This window comes from Mirounga angustirostris, unplaced genomic scaffold (assembly GCF_029215605.1).
Source record: "Mirounga angustirostris isolate CCGP_5_RB_7025 unplaced genomic scaffold, mMirAng1.0.hap1 SCAF_6, whole genome shotgun sequence".
Classification (NCBI taxonomy): domain Eukaryota; kingdom Metazoa; phylum Chordata; class Mammalia; order Carnivora; family Phocidae; genus Mirounga; species Mirounga angustirostris.
Window position 1 is genome coordinate 5,740,168 of NW_026991714.1, and position 14,709 is coordinate 5,754,876.

The 14,709-nt window shown below is 71.8% G+C and overlaps 10 non-coding genes across 10 annotated transcripts; 6 read left to right on the forward strand and 4 right to left on the reverse strand.

Annotated features, from left to right (window-relative positions):
• Positions 1-2,608: 2,608 nt before the first annotated feature.
• TRNAG-GCC (transfer RNA glycine (anticodon GCC)) lies at positions 2,609-2,679 on the reverse strand. Its single transcript has one exon. It is a non-coding gene; the product is annotated as a tRNA-Gly (tRNA).
• Positions 2,680-4,291: 1,612 nt separating this feature from the next.
• TRNAL-CAG (transfer RNA leucine (anticodon CAG)) lies at positions 4,292-4,374 on the reverse strand. The gene has a single exon. It is a non-coding gene; the product is annotated as a tRNA-Leu (tRNA).
• Positions 4,375-5,014: 640 nt separating this feature from the next.
• On the forward strand, positions 5,015-5,086 carry TRNAD-GUC (transfer RNA aspartic acid (anticodon GUC)). The gene has a single exon. It is a non-coding gene; the product is annotated as a tRNA-Asp (tRNA).
• Positions 5,087-5,847: 761 nt separating this feature from the next.
• TRNAG-UCC (transfer RNA glycine (anticodon UCC)) lies at positions 5,848-5,919 on the forward strand. Its single transcript has one exon. It is a non-coding gene; the product is annotated as a tRNA-Gly (tRNA).
• A 292-nt stretch (positions 5,920-6,211) lies between these two features.
• TRNAE-CUC (transfer RNA glutamic acid (anticodon CUC)) lies at positions 6,212-6,283 on the forward strand. The gene has a single exon. It is a non-coding gene; the product is annotated as a tRNA-Glu (tRNA).
• A 3,865-nt stretch (positions 6,284-10,148) lies between these two features.
• Positions 10,149-10,219, reverse strand: TRNAG-GCC (transfer RNA glycine (anticodon GCC)). The gene has a single exon. It is a non-coding gene; the product is annotated as a tRNA-Gly (tRNA).
• Positions 10,220-11,843: 1,624 nt separating this feature from the next.
• On the reverse strand, positions 11,844-11,926 carry TRNAL-CAG (transfer RNA leucine (anticodon CAG)). Its single transcript has one exon. It is a non-coding gene; the product is annotated as a tRNA-Leu (tRNA).
• Positions 11,927-12,571: 645 nt separating this feature from the next.
• Positions 12,572-12,643, forward strand: TRNAD-GUC (transfer RNA aspartic acid (anticodon GUC)). The gene has a single exon. It is a non-coding gene; the product is annotated as a tRNA-Asp (tRNA).
• A 762-nt stretch (positions 12,644-13,405) lies between these two features.
• Positions 13,406-13,477, forward strand: TRNAG-UCC (transfer RNA glycine (anticodon UCC)). The gene has a single exon. It is a non-coding gene; the product is annotated as a tRNA-Gly (tRNA).
• Positions 13,478-13,769: 292 nt separating this feature from the next.
• TRNAE-CUC (transfer RNA glutamic acid (anticodon CUC)) lies at positions 13,770-13,841 on the forward strand. Its single transcript has one exon. It is a non-coding gene; the product is annotated as a tRNA-Glu (tRNA).
• The last annotated feature ends 868 nt before the right edge of the window (positions 13,842-14,709 follow it).

Consider the following 14,709-nt stretch of genomic DNA (forward strand, 5'->3'; position numbering starts at 1 on the left):
ACTTCCCTCAGCGCCATTGCTTCTGTGGGTGTGTGGGGGTGTGCGTGTGTGTGTGTGGTGTGAGCGTGTGGGGGTGTGTCTGGATGTGTGTGGGGTGTGTGTGGGGTGTGTGGGTGTGAGCGTGTGTGTGGGGGTGTGTGTGGAGCGTGTGTGGTGGGGGATGCCGCGGGATGAAGGTGTTTACTCACGTGGGTGGCCTCCCACGGGGGTCAGGGCATAGAGCGAGGAGGATCCCAGAAGGAGGGGAGGGCCGGGGGCAGCCCGGGTGTGTGGGTGGGGTGCCCGGCGCGGGGAGGTGTGGGGCTTGCGGGACCGGTCCAGAGTGCGGCTGGACAGTCGGGCAGGGTGTCTGCAGAGGCTTCGGTGGGGCGGGGGAAGAGCTCCTTCCCCGGCGCCATGCCAGGCATGGACGTGAGCACCTGTGCGGGAGGGTGAGCTCTGAGGTAGGGGAGGGGAGAGAGCACGAGTGTGCCTGAGGAGCGTGTGGGAGGCCGGGACTGCCAGCCGAGAATGTGAGCGATGGGGGTGGGGGGTGGGTGGGAGGGGTCCAGCCTGGAGGCTGGCAGGAGCTGCGCGTGGCAAGTGCTGGGGAGCGGGCCCCGGTGCAAGAGAGCTGGAGGCCCCCGTGGCGGGACAGGACCGTGGCGGAGGAGGTGCGCGGGGGGAGACTGCTGTGCGGTGCTGCAAGGTGGTCAGGCCAAGGGGTGGGGTGTGGGGGGCGTGGGTGGGAAGCAGGCCGGCGGGCAGGCCGAAGGGAGACACAGAGAGAGGGCGGGCCCGGGTCTAGGAGCCGTCCCAACGGGGTGAGGGATTCCACCGCCCCCGAGACTTCGATCACCTGTCATCGGGACAGCCAGTCATGCGTCAGGGGGCGTCCTGGGCTTGAGATTCAGAGAGGCCAAAGGGACAAATGCCACACAGGATCATTGACCAGTGAGGACTTGGAGAGGAGGGGGCGTGCAGGCAGGGGAACCGTGAGGGGATGTTGGGGCAGGAGGGGCTGGTGGGGCTGGAGGTGCAGGCTGTGCTGGTGCTTGTGTTGCTGGTGGAGGACGACTTGGTGCTGCTGCTGCTGGTGCTGGGGGTTGACCTCGGTGCTCTTGGTGCCGGTGCGCGGGCTGCTGTGGCGATGGTGTGCACGGTCCCGGTGGCGGCGGCGGTGGTGATGGACTCCAGGAGTGTTGGCGATGGTGCCCGACGCGGTGTGGTGATGGTGGACTTGGTGGTGGAGCTGGTGTTGGTGGAGCTGGTGGAGTTGGTGGAGGTGGTGGCGGGGGTGGCGGGGGTGGCGGGGGTGGCGGGGGTGGTGATCGTGGAGGACTTCGGTACCGTTGGCAATGATGCCCATGCTGCTGAGCTGGCGGTGGACTTGGTCCTGCTGGTGATGGTGGTGGTGGTGGTGGTGGAGGTGGCGGTGGTGGTGGTGGAGCTGGTGGTGGTGGCGGTGGTGGCGGGGGTGGTGGGGGTGGTGATCGTGGAGGACTTCGGTACTGTTGGCAATGATGCCCATGCTGGTGAGCTGGCGGTGGACTTGGTCCTGCTGGTGATGGTGGTGGTGCTGGTGCTGGAGGTGGCGGTGGTGGTGGAGTTGGTGGTGGTGGTGGTGGTGGTGGCGATGGTCGAGGTGGCGGTGGTGGTGGAGTTGTTGGTGGTGGCGATGTTGGAGGTGGCGGTGGTGGTGATGGTGGAGGTGGCGGTGGTGGCGGTGGGGGTGGGGGTGGTGATCGTGGAGGACTTCGGTACCGTTGGCAATGATGCCAAGCTGGTGCGCTGGTGGCGGACTTGGTCCTGCGGGTGATCGTGGTGGTGGACTTGGTGGTGGACTTGGTGGTGGGGTGGGTGGTGCTGATGGTGGAGAACTTCCCTGCTCTGGGCGATGGTGCCCGACGCGGTGTGGTGATGGAGGACTGGTGGTGGTGGTGGTGGTGGCGGCGGAGGGGGAGACTGGTGCTGCTGGTGCTAGTGCTGGCGCGGGCGTTGGTGGACCTGGTGTTGGCGGGGGTCCTAGCGTGGCAGGAGCGGCGGAGTTGGAAGGCCACTGCGGCCAAGCGGGGCCTCAAGAGACTATAGGGCGCGCGTCGGGAGCATGTGGTGCCATGCATCGGGTCTTCCTGGTGCAGCCCAGTGAGTTTGTGAGGGTCCCTGGAGGAGAATGGGACGGATCAGGGCTCGGGGTGGCAACTTGGTTGCCCCTGGTTGTGCAAAGAGAGGAGGACTCTGGCAGTGTGGGTAGAGTGAGACCGGGAGGGAGGAACCGTGATGAAAGGCGTGGAGGTGGGGCGCGGCCCCGTGGGCTCTGGTGCGGCGCGGCGCCGTGCGGGTGTGTGGTGGTGCGGGGGAGCCTCGCTGGAAGGGAAGCGGGTGAGCGAAGCGGGGTGCTCAGGGTCCTGAAGAGAAAAGGGGCAAGGGAGGCGTGTGGGCGGGCCAGGGGCCTCGGGCGCTGGGTGGAGTTTGGTCCGCTGGGCGAGAGAGACGGAGAGGAAGGGCAGGGGCGGGCTCCGGCCTGGTCCGGAGCGGAGCTGGTTTAGGCCAGGCGCCTTGAGCGTGGGCCAGAGGAAGCCGGGGGGCGCGCTGGGGCTGCAGGGCCGGCCAAAAGGGGACGGCGCGCTGCATGGGCCGGGAATCGAACCCGGGCCTCCCGCGTGGCAGGCGAGAATTCTACCACTGAACCACCCATGCACCGATGGCGCCGCTCCCCAGACGGCTTCCCCAGCGGCGCTCCCCAGCGGCGGCCAGACCCGGGTCCGGGCCTGTTCGGAGCATCGGCTTCGTTTGAGCAGGAGGCGGACGCGCGGTGTGGGACAGAGGCTCCAGGCACGTCCCGAGCCCTAGCGAGCGGCGCAGACGGGCCGAGCGCGGCGGGGACGCACGCCGGCCGACTAGGCTCCTGCGGTGCTTTCTCCTCGGTCGAGGGCCGCGGCGAGACGCTGCCCTGCCGGGGTGGCCAGGGGCAGCCGGGAGCCGGACCCAGGCTGGCCAGCGCCCGAATCCCACCCAGCGCGGGGGAGGCTGTGGCAGGCGCGGCTGAGCACGGCCGTGGCCTTCCGCGGCTCCTCTCAGCCGCCACCCAAAGCCCCTTTGGCCGAGGGCTTCCTGGCCGGGGCAGAGGGTGCGAGGGCGGGCGGGGCGGCGGACCGGAGCTCCGGTTGTGTGCGCACGTGCGGTGCCGTGGGGTGGGCTGTCGCGGGGTGGGGTGTGTGGGTGTGGGTGTGGGCGGGCGCGTGTGTCGTGTGTAGGAGATGGAGGCCCCGTAGCGCCGCCGGCGCCGCCGAGTAGCCGCTCAGGCCAGGAGAGCGAAGCGAGGTGTGTGAGCTCGGGCGCGCAGCGCTCCCTCGGGGGCCAGCTCGGCGGGGGGGCGGGGGGCGTGGGGAGGGCGGCGGTGGTTGTGAGGCAAGAGCGCGACCTTGGCTGGCGGGAGCGCTCCGGCAGAGTGGCTGCTGGCTAGCTGGCCGACAGCGCGGTGAGGGAGCGCGCTGGGGTCCTCGGGTCCCGGCCGGGCAGCGGCTGCCGGCGCGGAGATGCGCTGGGGCGCCCAGGTGGGTGGCCTGGGGATCCAGGGCTTCCTTGGGCTCAGCGCTCACGGGAGCCACCTGCCCGGGCTGGACTCCCGGGCCAGGCCCACTGAAGGGAGGGCCCTGTCGTGGGCCGGCGAGCAGGTGGCTGGGCAGCCTGGGTCCCGGGAGGGAGGCAGGCAGGTGTGGGCAGGGTAAAGCGTCATCAAGGTGGCAAATCGTCGTGGGCACCTCGGGCCACCTGAGGAGGGTGTGGAGAGAAGGGAATGGGGGCCGGCGGAAAGGACGGACGGGCTCTCTGTGGGACGGTGTGCTCCTGGTGGCGGGAGTGCACGGCTCTGAGAGCGAGGCGCTCTTCAGCAGGCACCAGTCTGGTGGAGAACGGAATGCGGAGGGCTTTGGGCATTTGCGCCGCCGGCTGGTCTGCAGGGGGCCGCGGGAGTGGAGCGGGAGCGGGAGCGGGAGCGGGAGCCCGAGGGAGGAAGGAAGGAAAACGCAGCCCCCGGAAAGCAGGTGAGGAGAGACGTGCTGCCAAGTGGCCCAGGCCTGCGGGGGTGGGCGTGGGATCGGGCGGGAAAGGCGCGTGACCTGGTGGGGGAGGGCGTGTGTGCGCCAAGCCTGGGGCCAGGAGCGTCGAGGCGTCAGGGCTCGGCACTGGGCCCTTTGTGCTAGGGCGCAAGGCCGGAGCGGCGGGCCAGGCAGGAGCGGGCTTGCGATAGGGCGTGGCTCCAGGCCCGCCGGGGTCCGGTGCCCTGGTGGTGCGGGCCAAAAGGTGGGCGTGTCAGGAGTGGGATTCGAACCCACGCCTCCAGGGGAGACTGCGACCTGAACGCAGCGCCTTAGACCGCTCGGCCATCCTGACGGCGGGCCTGGGCGCGTCGCCGCTCGCCTGGCTGGGACCCGGCGCGAACGCTGGCGGCGGCTGGCGGCTGTGTGGGCGCGCAAGGGACGGGACGCGCGCCCCGGCCGACCAGGAGCAGCGCCAGCCGCCTCGCCTGGCGCCGCGCCCGCCGCGGCCGCCGCCGTCGCCGCCGCCTCGCCCCGCGCCGCCCCGCCCCCTCGCACATCGCGGCCCCGCACCCAGAGACCGGCGTCGGCCCAGCCTGTCTGGCCGCCGCCGCCCCCCCCCACCCCCCACCCCCCACCCCCACTAGGTCCTCGCCGCCCTCCCTCCTCCGCCCCTGCCCATCCGGGGCGCCCGTCCTCCTGCTCGCATCCTTGCTTGCCCGCTCGGGCCTCTTCTCCCTGCGCGATCCGCGCCGGGCAGGCCCTAGGCGCCGGCGCACTCGGAGTGTTCCGCGCCGTCCGGGTCCGGGGCCCGGGCCTGGGGTCCACTCCGAGTCGGGCTGGGAGGGCTGCTGTGCGGGCTGGCGCGGTTGGTTTGGGGTCCGGTCGGGTGTGGCACGTGGCGGGCGCCTGCGTAAGGCAGGGCGTCGAGGGCAGGGGTAGGCGTGGGCGGGCAGGCGGAGAGGGGTCGGGCGCCCGGGTGGCCGCCGCCGCCGTCCTCGTTAGTATAGTGGTGAGTATCCCCGCCTGTCACGCGGGAGACCGGGGTTCGATTCCCCGACGGGGAGGCAAGACGCCCTTTTTGGTCGCCGGCGCCACCGCCGCTCTGTCCAAACGCTTGCCCCCAGGGCCCTTCTCCTCCCTCGCGCGTCCGGCGAGAAGCGCGGGGCGACGACGGGTGCCCGGCTTGCCCACCGTCGAGCGCCCCCACCCCTTTGCCTTCCTCGTGACCCCGGGCGCGCGCGCGCGCGCGTGCGGGGTCACCACGGCCCAGCCAGGGCCTCCTGTCGTGCCCCCGGCGCCTGACGAGTGACTGGCCGCAACGGGCTCCTCGGCGACGCGACGCTGCCCGGTGCTGGATGGGCGCGGGGGACGGGGTGGGCGGCGGCTGGGTCGGGTCCTCTGTGGGTGCGGGATGTGGCCTCGCCGGGCACTCCGCGGAGAAGGGCCCGGGCGAGCGGGTCGCCGGAGGGCAGCGTGTCTCGCGGGGCGGGGAATGCCCGGCCGGCAGCCGAGGGCCGGGGGAGCGGCACGGCGGCCAGAGCGCCCCCCAGAGGCGGGCGGCGGGCGGTCGGGCCTGCGGAGCCGCACAGCGGCGTCGTGCTGGCGGGGCTGGGCCTGGCGCTGGGGCTGGGGCTGGGGCTGGGGCTGGCGCTGGGGCTGCGGCTGGGGCTGGGGCGGCCGCTGCTGGCGCCTGCGGCAGCGCAGAGCTGCCGACCGGCGGCACGTCGGGGCAGGGCGGCGCCAGGCGGCCCAGGCGGCGGCGAGAAGGCGTGAAGGCGCCTCTGCGAAGCGTGCGCCGGCGTCTCGGGGCGGCCGGGGCTGTGCAGCGTTGGTGGTATAGTGGTGAGCATAGCTGCCTTCCAAGCAGTTGACCCGGGTTCGATTCCCGGCCAACGCAGCTGGCCAACCTTTTGCACGGCTCCAGGGCCCTCGTGCCCAGGCCCGATGGGAGCCGGGAGCCGGGAGCCGAGAGCCCGGAGCCGGAGCGTGGCCCGAGGCTGAGCGCGTGTGTGAGGGAGGGAAGGAGGTGCGCAGCGTTTTGAGGGTGCTGCCGGCAGGGCGGGTGGGTTGGTAGGGCGGGCGGGCGGCTGGCCGTGGCCAGGCAGGGGCCTTGGAGCCAAAGCGGAGGCGACGGGGTGGTCTGGAGGCGCTGCGCCCAGGGCGCGCGGGCCAGGCGCAGAGCCCGACGCTCCCTGGTGGTCTAGTGGTTAGGATTCGGCGCTCTCACCGCCGCGGCCCGGGTTCGATTCCCGGTCAGGGAAGCCTTTCTTCTTCCTCTCGGCCTCCCGACCTCTCCCCAGCGCATCCGCACCCCTTTTAGCCGAAGCTGGCTGGCTTCTCCCTTGCCTCGCGGCTAGCCCCACGGCCTCGGGGCCCAGACAAGGCCAGGCGCACGGCCGAGCCCAAGCCTTGCCCTGTCGCCTCGGCCAGCCCAACCCTTTTGGCCTCGCCAGCGGGCCGGCCGCCCAACGGCAGCGCGTCGGCGCCTCGCCTGGGCGCTCGCATGGCTCCCCCTCTTCCTCCGTCCCAAACCCGAGAGGCCGCGCGCACGCGCGCGCGCGCGCGCGATACCCTCTGTCCTCACGCGGGGCCACCCACAGACGCCCGCACGTCCGGCCACCGCAGGGGCTTGGACTCTCCGGCTGCACTGCTGCCGCCAGGAGAAACCCCGCCACCCCTGACAAGCCACCCCTTGCTCCTTCCGGAGGTGCTACTGAGTGCTGACGGTGCGGGGAAGCGGGCCGGGGGGGTGGGGGGTCGGAGGGGGAAGAGGTCGGGGCAGGGTGAGCGATCTGCCTCTTTGCGTCGGGACACCTGCTGGAGCCCCTGGTCCCTTCCCTCGCCCTCGGGCCAGCCACCGCTCGGTCCAGCTTCCCGGCCACCACGAGCAGAGAGCGGCACGGTTGCGCCGGGGATGTGGAGTTGGGAGAGCGAACGTGGACGCGTGCACGAAGCAGAACCGACGGGCAGTGCAGGAGAGACAGCAGGAAGATTCGGGAGGCCGGTGGGGAAAACCCAACAGCCAAGCAGGGGGAGGGGGTGGAGGCACACCGGAGACAGACGGTGGACTTGTAGCCAACAGGTTCTTGAAATCGCATCACCCATCCCTTGAGTCCCACGGCAAAGTGGCAAGCGTGTTCCCTGGAACGCCTTCCACCTCCCCCAGCCCCGACCGCCACCGCGCAGGCCCACGGCCGAGTTTGCCCGTTGAAGGTTTTCCCACTGGCGCCTTAGCCGACACCTAGCCAGGAGCTACTCCAGCCCTGTCTCCAGCCCTGTGCCCGTCGTCTTGTCCGGGTGCTCCTCCAGCTAAATCGCAGACCACGGTCTCCTTCCCAGAAACACTTGCACGCCTCTGTCCGCCACGGGTCTGCTGTCTGTTCAGAGATTGTCTCCTTCAGGAGCCCAAGCGGACAGCCCGTGCACCGGCCAAACCTGCCGCGGCACCACACTGGCTGGGTTGGGGCAAGGTCGTCCCAGCGGTGGAAAGGAGCCGCTGTGGGCAGCCGGGCGCTGACCATCACCACGGGAACTTCCCTCAGCGCCATTGCTTCTGTGGGTGTGTGGGTGTGTGTGTGTGTGTGTGTGTGTGGTGTGAGCGTGTGGGGGTGTGTCTGGGTGCGTGTGGGGTGTGTGTGGGGTGTGTGGGTGTGAGCGTGTGTGGGGGGGTGTGTGTGGAGCGTGTGTGGTGGGGGATGCCGCGGGATGAAGGTGTTTACTCACGTGGGTGGCCTCCCACGGGGGTCAGGGCATAGAGCGAGGAGGATCCCAGAAGGAGGGGAGGGCCGGGGGCAGCCCGGGTGTGTGGGTGGGGTGCCCGGCGCGGGGAGGTGTGGGGCTTGCGGGACCGGTCCAGAGTGCGGCTGGACAGTCGGGCAGGGTGTCTGCAGAGGCTTCGGTGGGGCGGGGGAAGAGCTCCTTCCCCGGCGCCATGCCAGGCATGGACGTGAGCACCTGTGCGGGAGGGTGAGCTCTGAGGTAGGGGAGGGGAGAGAGCACGAGTGTGCCTGAGGAGCGTGTGGGAGGCCGGGACTGCCAGCCGAGAATGTGAGCGATGGGGGTGGGGGGTGGGTGGGAGGGGTCCAGCCTGGAGGCTGGCAGGAGCTGCGCGTGGCAAGTGCTGGGGAGCGGGCCCCGGTGCAAGAGAGCTGGAGGCCCCCGTGGCGGGACAGGACCGTGGCGGAGGAGGTGCGCGGGGGGAGACTGCTGTGCGGTGCTGCAAGGTGGTCAGGCCAAGGGGTGGGGTGTGGGGGGCGTGGGTGGGAAGCAGGCCGGCAGGCAGGCCGAAGGGAGACACAGAGAGAGGGCGGGCCCGGGTCTAGGAGCCGTCCCAACGGGGTGAGGGATTCCACCGCCCCCGAGACTTCGATCACCTGTCATCGGGACAGCCAGTCATGCGTCAGGGGGCGTCCTGGGCTTGAGATTCAGAGAGGCCAAAGGGACAAATGCCACACAGGATCATTGACCAGTGAGGACTTGGAGAGGATGAGGGGATGTTGGGGCAGGAGGGGCTGGTGGGGCTGGAGGTGCAGGCTGTGCTGGTGCTTGTGTTGCTGGTGGAGGACGACTTGGTGCTGCTGCTGCTGGTGCTGGGGGTTGACCTCGGTGCTCTTGGTGCCGGTGCGCGGGCTGCTGTGGCGATGGTGTGCACGGTCCCGGTGGCGGCGGCGGTGGTGATGGACTCCAGGGAGTGTTGGCGATGGTGCCCGACGCGGTGTGGTGATGGTGGACTTGGTGGTGGAGCTGGTGTTGGTGGAGCTGGTGGAGTTGGTGGAGGTGGTGGCGGGGGTGGCGGGGGTGGCGGGGGTGGCGGGGGTGGTGATCGTGGAGGACTTCGGTACCGTTGGCAATGATGCCCATGCTGCTGAGCTGGCGGTGGACTTGGTCCTGCTGGTGATGGTGGTGGTGGTGGTGGTGGAGGTGGCGGTGGTGGTGGTGGAGCTGGTGGTGGTGGCGGTGGTGGCGGGGTGGTGGGGGTGGTGATCGTGGAGGGACTTCGGTACTGTTGGCAATGATGCCCATGCTGGTGAGCTGGCGGTGGACTTGGTCCTGCTGGTGATGGTGGTGGTGCTGGTGCTGGAGGTGGCGGTGGTGGTGGAGTTGGTGGTGGTGGTGGTGGGTGGTGGCGATGGTCGAGGTGGCGGTGGTGGTGGAGTTGTTGGTGGTGGCGATGTTGGAGGTGGCGGTGGTGGTGATGGTGGAGGTGGCGGTGGTGGCGGTGGGGGTGGGGGGTGGTGATCGTGGAGGACTTCGGTACCGTTGGCAATGATGCCAAGCTGGTGCGCTGGTGGCGGACTTGGTCCTGCTGGTTGATCGTGGTGGTGGACTTGGTGGTGGACTTGGTGGTGGGGTGGGTGGTGCTGATGGTGGAGAACTTCCCTGCTCTGGGCGATGGTGCCCGACGCGGTGTGGTGATGGAGGACTGGTGGTGGTGGTGGTGGTGGCGGCGGAGGGGGAGACTGGTGCTGCTGGTGCTAGTGCTGGCGCGGGGCGTTGGTGGACCTGGTGTTGGCGGGGGGTCCTAGCGTGGCAGGAGCGGCGGAGTTGGAAGGCCACTGCGGCAAGCGGGGCCTCAAGAGACTATAGGGCGCGCGTCGGGAGCATGTGGTGCCATGCATCGGGTCTTCCTGGTGCAGCCCAGTGAGTTTGTGAGGGTCCTGGAGGAGAATGGGACGGATCAGGGCTCGGGGTGGCAACTTGGTTGCCCCTGGTTGTGCAAAGAGAGGAGGACTCTGGCAGTGTGGGTAGAGTGAGACCGGGAGGGAGGAACCGTGATGAAAGGCGTGGAGGTGGGGCGCGGCCCCGTGGGCTCTGGTGCGGCGCGGCGCCGTGCGGGTGTGTGGTGGTGCGGGGGAGCCTCGCTGGAAGGGAAGCGGGTGAGCGAAGCGGGGTGCTCAGGGTCCTGAAGAGAAAAGGGGCAAGGGAGGCGTAGGTGGGCGGGCCAGGGGCCTCGGGCGCTGGGTGGAGTTTGGTCCGCTGGGCGAGAGAGACGGAGAGGAAGGGCAGGGGCGGGCTCCGGCCTGGTCCGGAGCGGAGCTGGTTTAGGCCAGGCGCCTTGAGCGTGGGCCAGAGGAAGCCGGGGGGGCGCGCTGGGGCTGCAGGGCCGGCCAAAAGGGGACGGCGCGCTGCATGGGCCGGGAATCGAACCCGGGCCTCCCGCGTGGCAGGCGAGAATTCTACCACTGAACCACCCATGCACCGATGGCGCCGCTCCCCAGACGGCTTCCCCAGCGGCGCTCCCCAGCGGCGGCCAGACCCGGGTCCGGGCCTGTTCGGAGCATCGGCTTCGTTTGAGCAGGAGGCGGACGCGCGGTGTGGGACAGAGGCTCCAGGCACGTCCCGAGCCCTAGCGAGCGGCGCAGACGGGCCGAGCGCGGCGGGGACGCACGCCGGCCGACTAGGCTCCTGCGGTGCTTTCTCCTCGGTCGAGGGCCGCGGCGAGACGCTGCCCTGCCGGGGGTGGCCAGGGGCAGCCGGGGAGCCGGACCCAGGCTGGCCAGCCGCCCGAATCCCACCCAGCGCGGGGGAGGGCTGTGGCAGGCGCGGCTGAGCACGGCCGTGGCCTTCCGCGGCTCCTCTCAGCCGCCACCCAAAGCCCCTTTGGCCGAGGGCTTCCTGGCCGGGGCAGAGGGTGCGAGGGCGGGCGGGGCGGCGGACCGGAGCTCCGGTTGTGTGCGCACGTGCGGTGCCGTGGGGTGGGCTGTCGCGGGGTGGGGTGTGTGGGTGTGGGTGTGGGCGGGCGCGTGTGTCGTGTGTAGGAGATGGAGGCCCCGTAGCGCCGCCGGCGCCGCCGAGTAGCCGCTCAGGCCAGGAGAGCGAAGCGAGGTGTGTGAGCTCGGGCGCGCAGCGCTCCCTCGGGGGCCAGCTCGGCGGGGGGGCGGGGGGCGTGGGGAGGGCGGCGGTGGTTGTGAGGCAAGAGCGCGACCTTGGCTGGCGGGAGCGCTCCGGCAGAGTGGCTGCTGGCTAGCTGGCCGACAGCGCGGTGAGGGAGCGCGCTGGGGTCCTCGGGTCCCGGCCGGGCAGCGGCTGCCGGCGCGGAGATGCGCTGGGGCGCCCAGGTGGGTGGCCTGGGGATCCAGGGCTTCCTTGGGCTCAGCGCTCACGGGAGCCACCTGCCCGGGCTGGACTCCCCGGGCCAGGCCCACTGAAGGGAGGGCCCTGTCGTGGGCCGGCGAGCAGGTGGCTGGGCAGCCTGGGTCCCGGGAGGGAGGCAGGCAGGTGTGGGCAGGGTAAAGCGTCATCAAGGTGGCAAATCGTCGTGGGCACCTCGGGCCACCTGAGGAGGGTGTGGAGAGAAGGGAATGGGGGCCGCGGAAAGGACGGACGGGCTCTCTGTGGGACGGTGTGCTCCTGGTGGCGGGAGTGCACGGCTCTGAGAGCGAGGCGCTCTTCAGCAGGCACCAGTCTGGTGGAGAACGGAATGCGGAGGGCTTTGGGCATTTGCGCCGCCGGCTGGTCTGCAGGGGGCCGCGGGAGTGGAGCGGGGAGCGGTGAGCGGGAGCGGGAGCCCGAGGGAGGAAGGAAGGAAAACGCAGCCCCCGGAAAGCAGGTGAGGAGGAGACGTGCTGCCAAGTGGCCCAGGCCTGCGGGGGTGGGCGTGGGATCGGGGCGGGAAAGGCGCGTGACCTGGTGGGGGAGGGCGTGGTGTGCGCCAAGCCTGGGGCCAGGAGCGTCGAGGCTGTCAGGGCTCGGCACTGGGCCCTTTGTGCTAGGGCGCAAGGCCGGAGCGGCGGGCCAGGCAGGAGCGGGCTTGCGATAGGGCGTGGCTCCAGGCCCCGCCGGGGTCCGGTGCCCTGGTGGGGCGGGCCAAAAGGTGGGCGCTGTCAGGAGTGGGATTCGAACCCACGCCTCCAGGGGAGACTGCGACCTGAACGCAGCGCCTTAGACCGCTCGGCCATCCTGACGGCGGGCCTGGGCGCGTCGCCTGCTCGCCTGGCTGGGACCCGGCGCGAACGCTGGCGGCGGCTGGCGGCTGTGTGGGCGCGCAAGGGACGGGACGCGCGCCCCGGCCGACCAGGAGCAGCGCCAGCCGCCTCGCCTGGCGCCGCGTCCCGCCGCGGCCGCCGCCGTCGCCGCCGCCTCGCCCCGCGCCGCCCCGCCCCCTCGCACATCGCGGCCCACCGCACCCAGAGACCGGCGTCGGCCCAGCCTGTCTGGCCGCCGCCGCCACCCCCCCACCCCCCACCCCCCACCCCCACTAGGTCCTCGCCGCCCTCCCTCCTCCGCCCCTGCCCATCCGGGGCGCCCGTCCTCCTGCTCGCATCCTTGCTTGCCCGCTCGGGCCTCTTCTCCCTGCGCGATCCGCGCCGGGCAGGCCCTAGGCGCCGGCGCACTCGGAGTGTTCCGCGCCGTCCGGGTCCGGGGCCCGGGCCTGGGGTCCACTCCGAGTCGGGCTGGGAGGGCTGCTGTGCGGGCTGGCGCGGTTGGTTTGGGGTCCGGTCGGGTGTGGCACGTGGCGGGCGCCTGCGTAAGGCAGGGCGTCGAGGGCAGGGGTAGGCGTGGGCGGGCAGGCGGAGAGGGGTCGGGCGCCCGGGTGGCCGCCGCCGCCGTCCTCGTTAGTATAGTGGTGAGTATCCCCGCCTGTCACGCGGGAGACCGGGGTTCGATTCCCCGACGGGGAGGCAAGACGCCCTTTTTGGTCGCCGGCGCCACCGCCGCTCTGTCCAAACGCTTGCCCCCAGGGCCCTTCTCCTCCCTCGCGCGTCCGGCGAGAAGCGCGGGGCGACGACGGGTGCCCGGCTTGCCCACCGTCGAGCGCCCCCACCCCTTTGCCTTCCTCGTGACCCCGGCGCGCGCGCGCGCGCGCGTGCGGGGTCACCACGGCCCAGCCAGGGCCTCCTGTCGTGCCCCCGGCGCCTGACGAGTGACTGGCCGCAACGGGCTCCTCGGCGACGCGACGCTGCCCGGTGCTGGATGGGCGCGGGGGACGGGGTGGGCGGCGGCTGGGTCGGGTCCTCTGTGGGTGCGGGATGTGGCCTCGCCGGGCACTCCGCGGAGAAGGGCCCGGGCGAGCGGGTCGCCGGAGGGCAGCGTGTCTCGCGGGGCGGGGAATGCCCGGCCGGCAGCCGAGGGCCGGGGGAGCGGCACGGCGGCCAGAGCGCCCCCCAGAGGCGGGCGGCGGGCGGTCGGGCCTGCGGAGCCGCACAGCGGCGTCGTGCTGGCGGGGCTGGGCCTGGCGCTGGGGCTGGGGCTGGGGCTGGGGCTGGCGCTGGGGCTGCGGCTGGGGCTGGGGCGGCCGCTGCTGGCGCCTGCGGCAGCGCAGAGCTGCCGACCGGCGGCACGTCGGGGCAGGGCGGCGCCAGGCGGCCCAGGCGGCGGCGAGAAGGCGTGAAGGCGCCTCTGCGAAGCGTGCGCCGGCGTCTCGGGGCGGCCGGGGCTGTGCAGCGTTGGTGGTATAGTGGTGAGCATAGCTGCCTTCCAAGCAGTTGACCCGGGTTCGATTCCCGGCCAACGCAGCTGGCCAACCTTTTGCACGGCTCCAGGGCCCTCGTGCCCAGGCCCGATGGGAGCCGGGAGCCGGGAGCCGAGAGCCCGGAGCCGGAGCGTGGCCCGAGGCTGAGCGCGTGTGTGAGGGAGGGAAGGAGGTGCGCAGCGTTTTGAGGGTGCTGCCGGCAGGGCGGGTGGGTTGGTAGGGCGGGCGGGCGGCTGGCCGTGGCCAGGCAGGGGCCTTGGAGCCAAAGCGGAGGCGACGGGGTGGTCTGGAGGCGCTGCGCCCAGGGCGCGCGGGCCAGGCGCAGAGCCCGACGCTCCCTGGTGGTCTAGTGGTTAGGATTCGGCGCTCTCACCGCCGCGGCCCGGGTTCGATTCCCGGTCAGGGAAGCCTTTCTTCTTCCTCTCGGCCTCCCGACCTCTCCCCAGCGCATCCGCACCCCTTTTAGCCGAAGCTGGCTGGCTTCTCCCTTGCCTCGCGGCTAGCCCCACGGCCTCGGGGCCCAGACAAGGCCAGGCGCACGGCCGAGCCCAAGCCTTGCCCTGTCGCCTCGGCCAGCCCAACCCTTTTGGCCTCGCCAGCGGGCCGGCCGCCCAACGGCAGCGCGTCGGCGCCTCGCCTGGGCGCTCGCATGGCTCCCCCTCTTCCTCCGTCCCAAACCCGAGAGGCCGCGCGCACGCGCGCGCGCGCGCGCGATACCCTCTGTCCTCACGCGGGGCCACCCACAGACGCCCGCACGTCCGGCCACCGCAGGGGCTTGGACTCTCCGGCTGCACTGCTGCCGCCAGGAGAAACCCCGCCACCCCTGACAAGCCACCCCTTGCTCCTTCCGGAGGTGCTACTGAGTGCTGACGGTGCGGGGAAGCGGGCCGGGGGGGTGGGGGGTCGGAGGGGGAAGAGGTCGGGGCAGGGTGAGCGATCTGCCTCTTTGCGTCGGGACACCTGCTGGAGCCCCTGGTCCCTTCCCTCGCCCTCGGGCCAGCCACCGCTCGGTCCAGCTTCCCGGCCACCACGAGCAGAGAGCGGCACGGTTGCGCCGGGGATGTGGAGTTGGGAGAGCGAACGTGGACGCGTGCACGAAGCAGAACCGACGGGCAGTGCAGGAGAGACAGCAGGAAGATTCGGGAGGCCGGTGGGGAAAACCCAACAGCCAAGCAGGGGGAGGGGGTGGAGGCACACCGGAGACAGACGGTGGACTTGTAGCCAACAGGTTCTTGAAATCGCATCACCCATCCCTTGAGTCCCACGGCAAAGTGG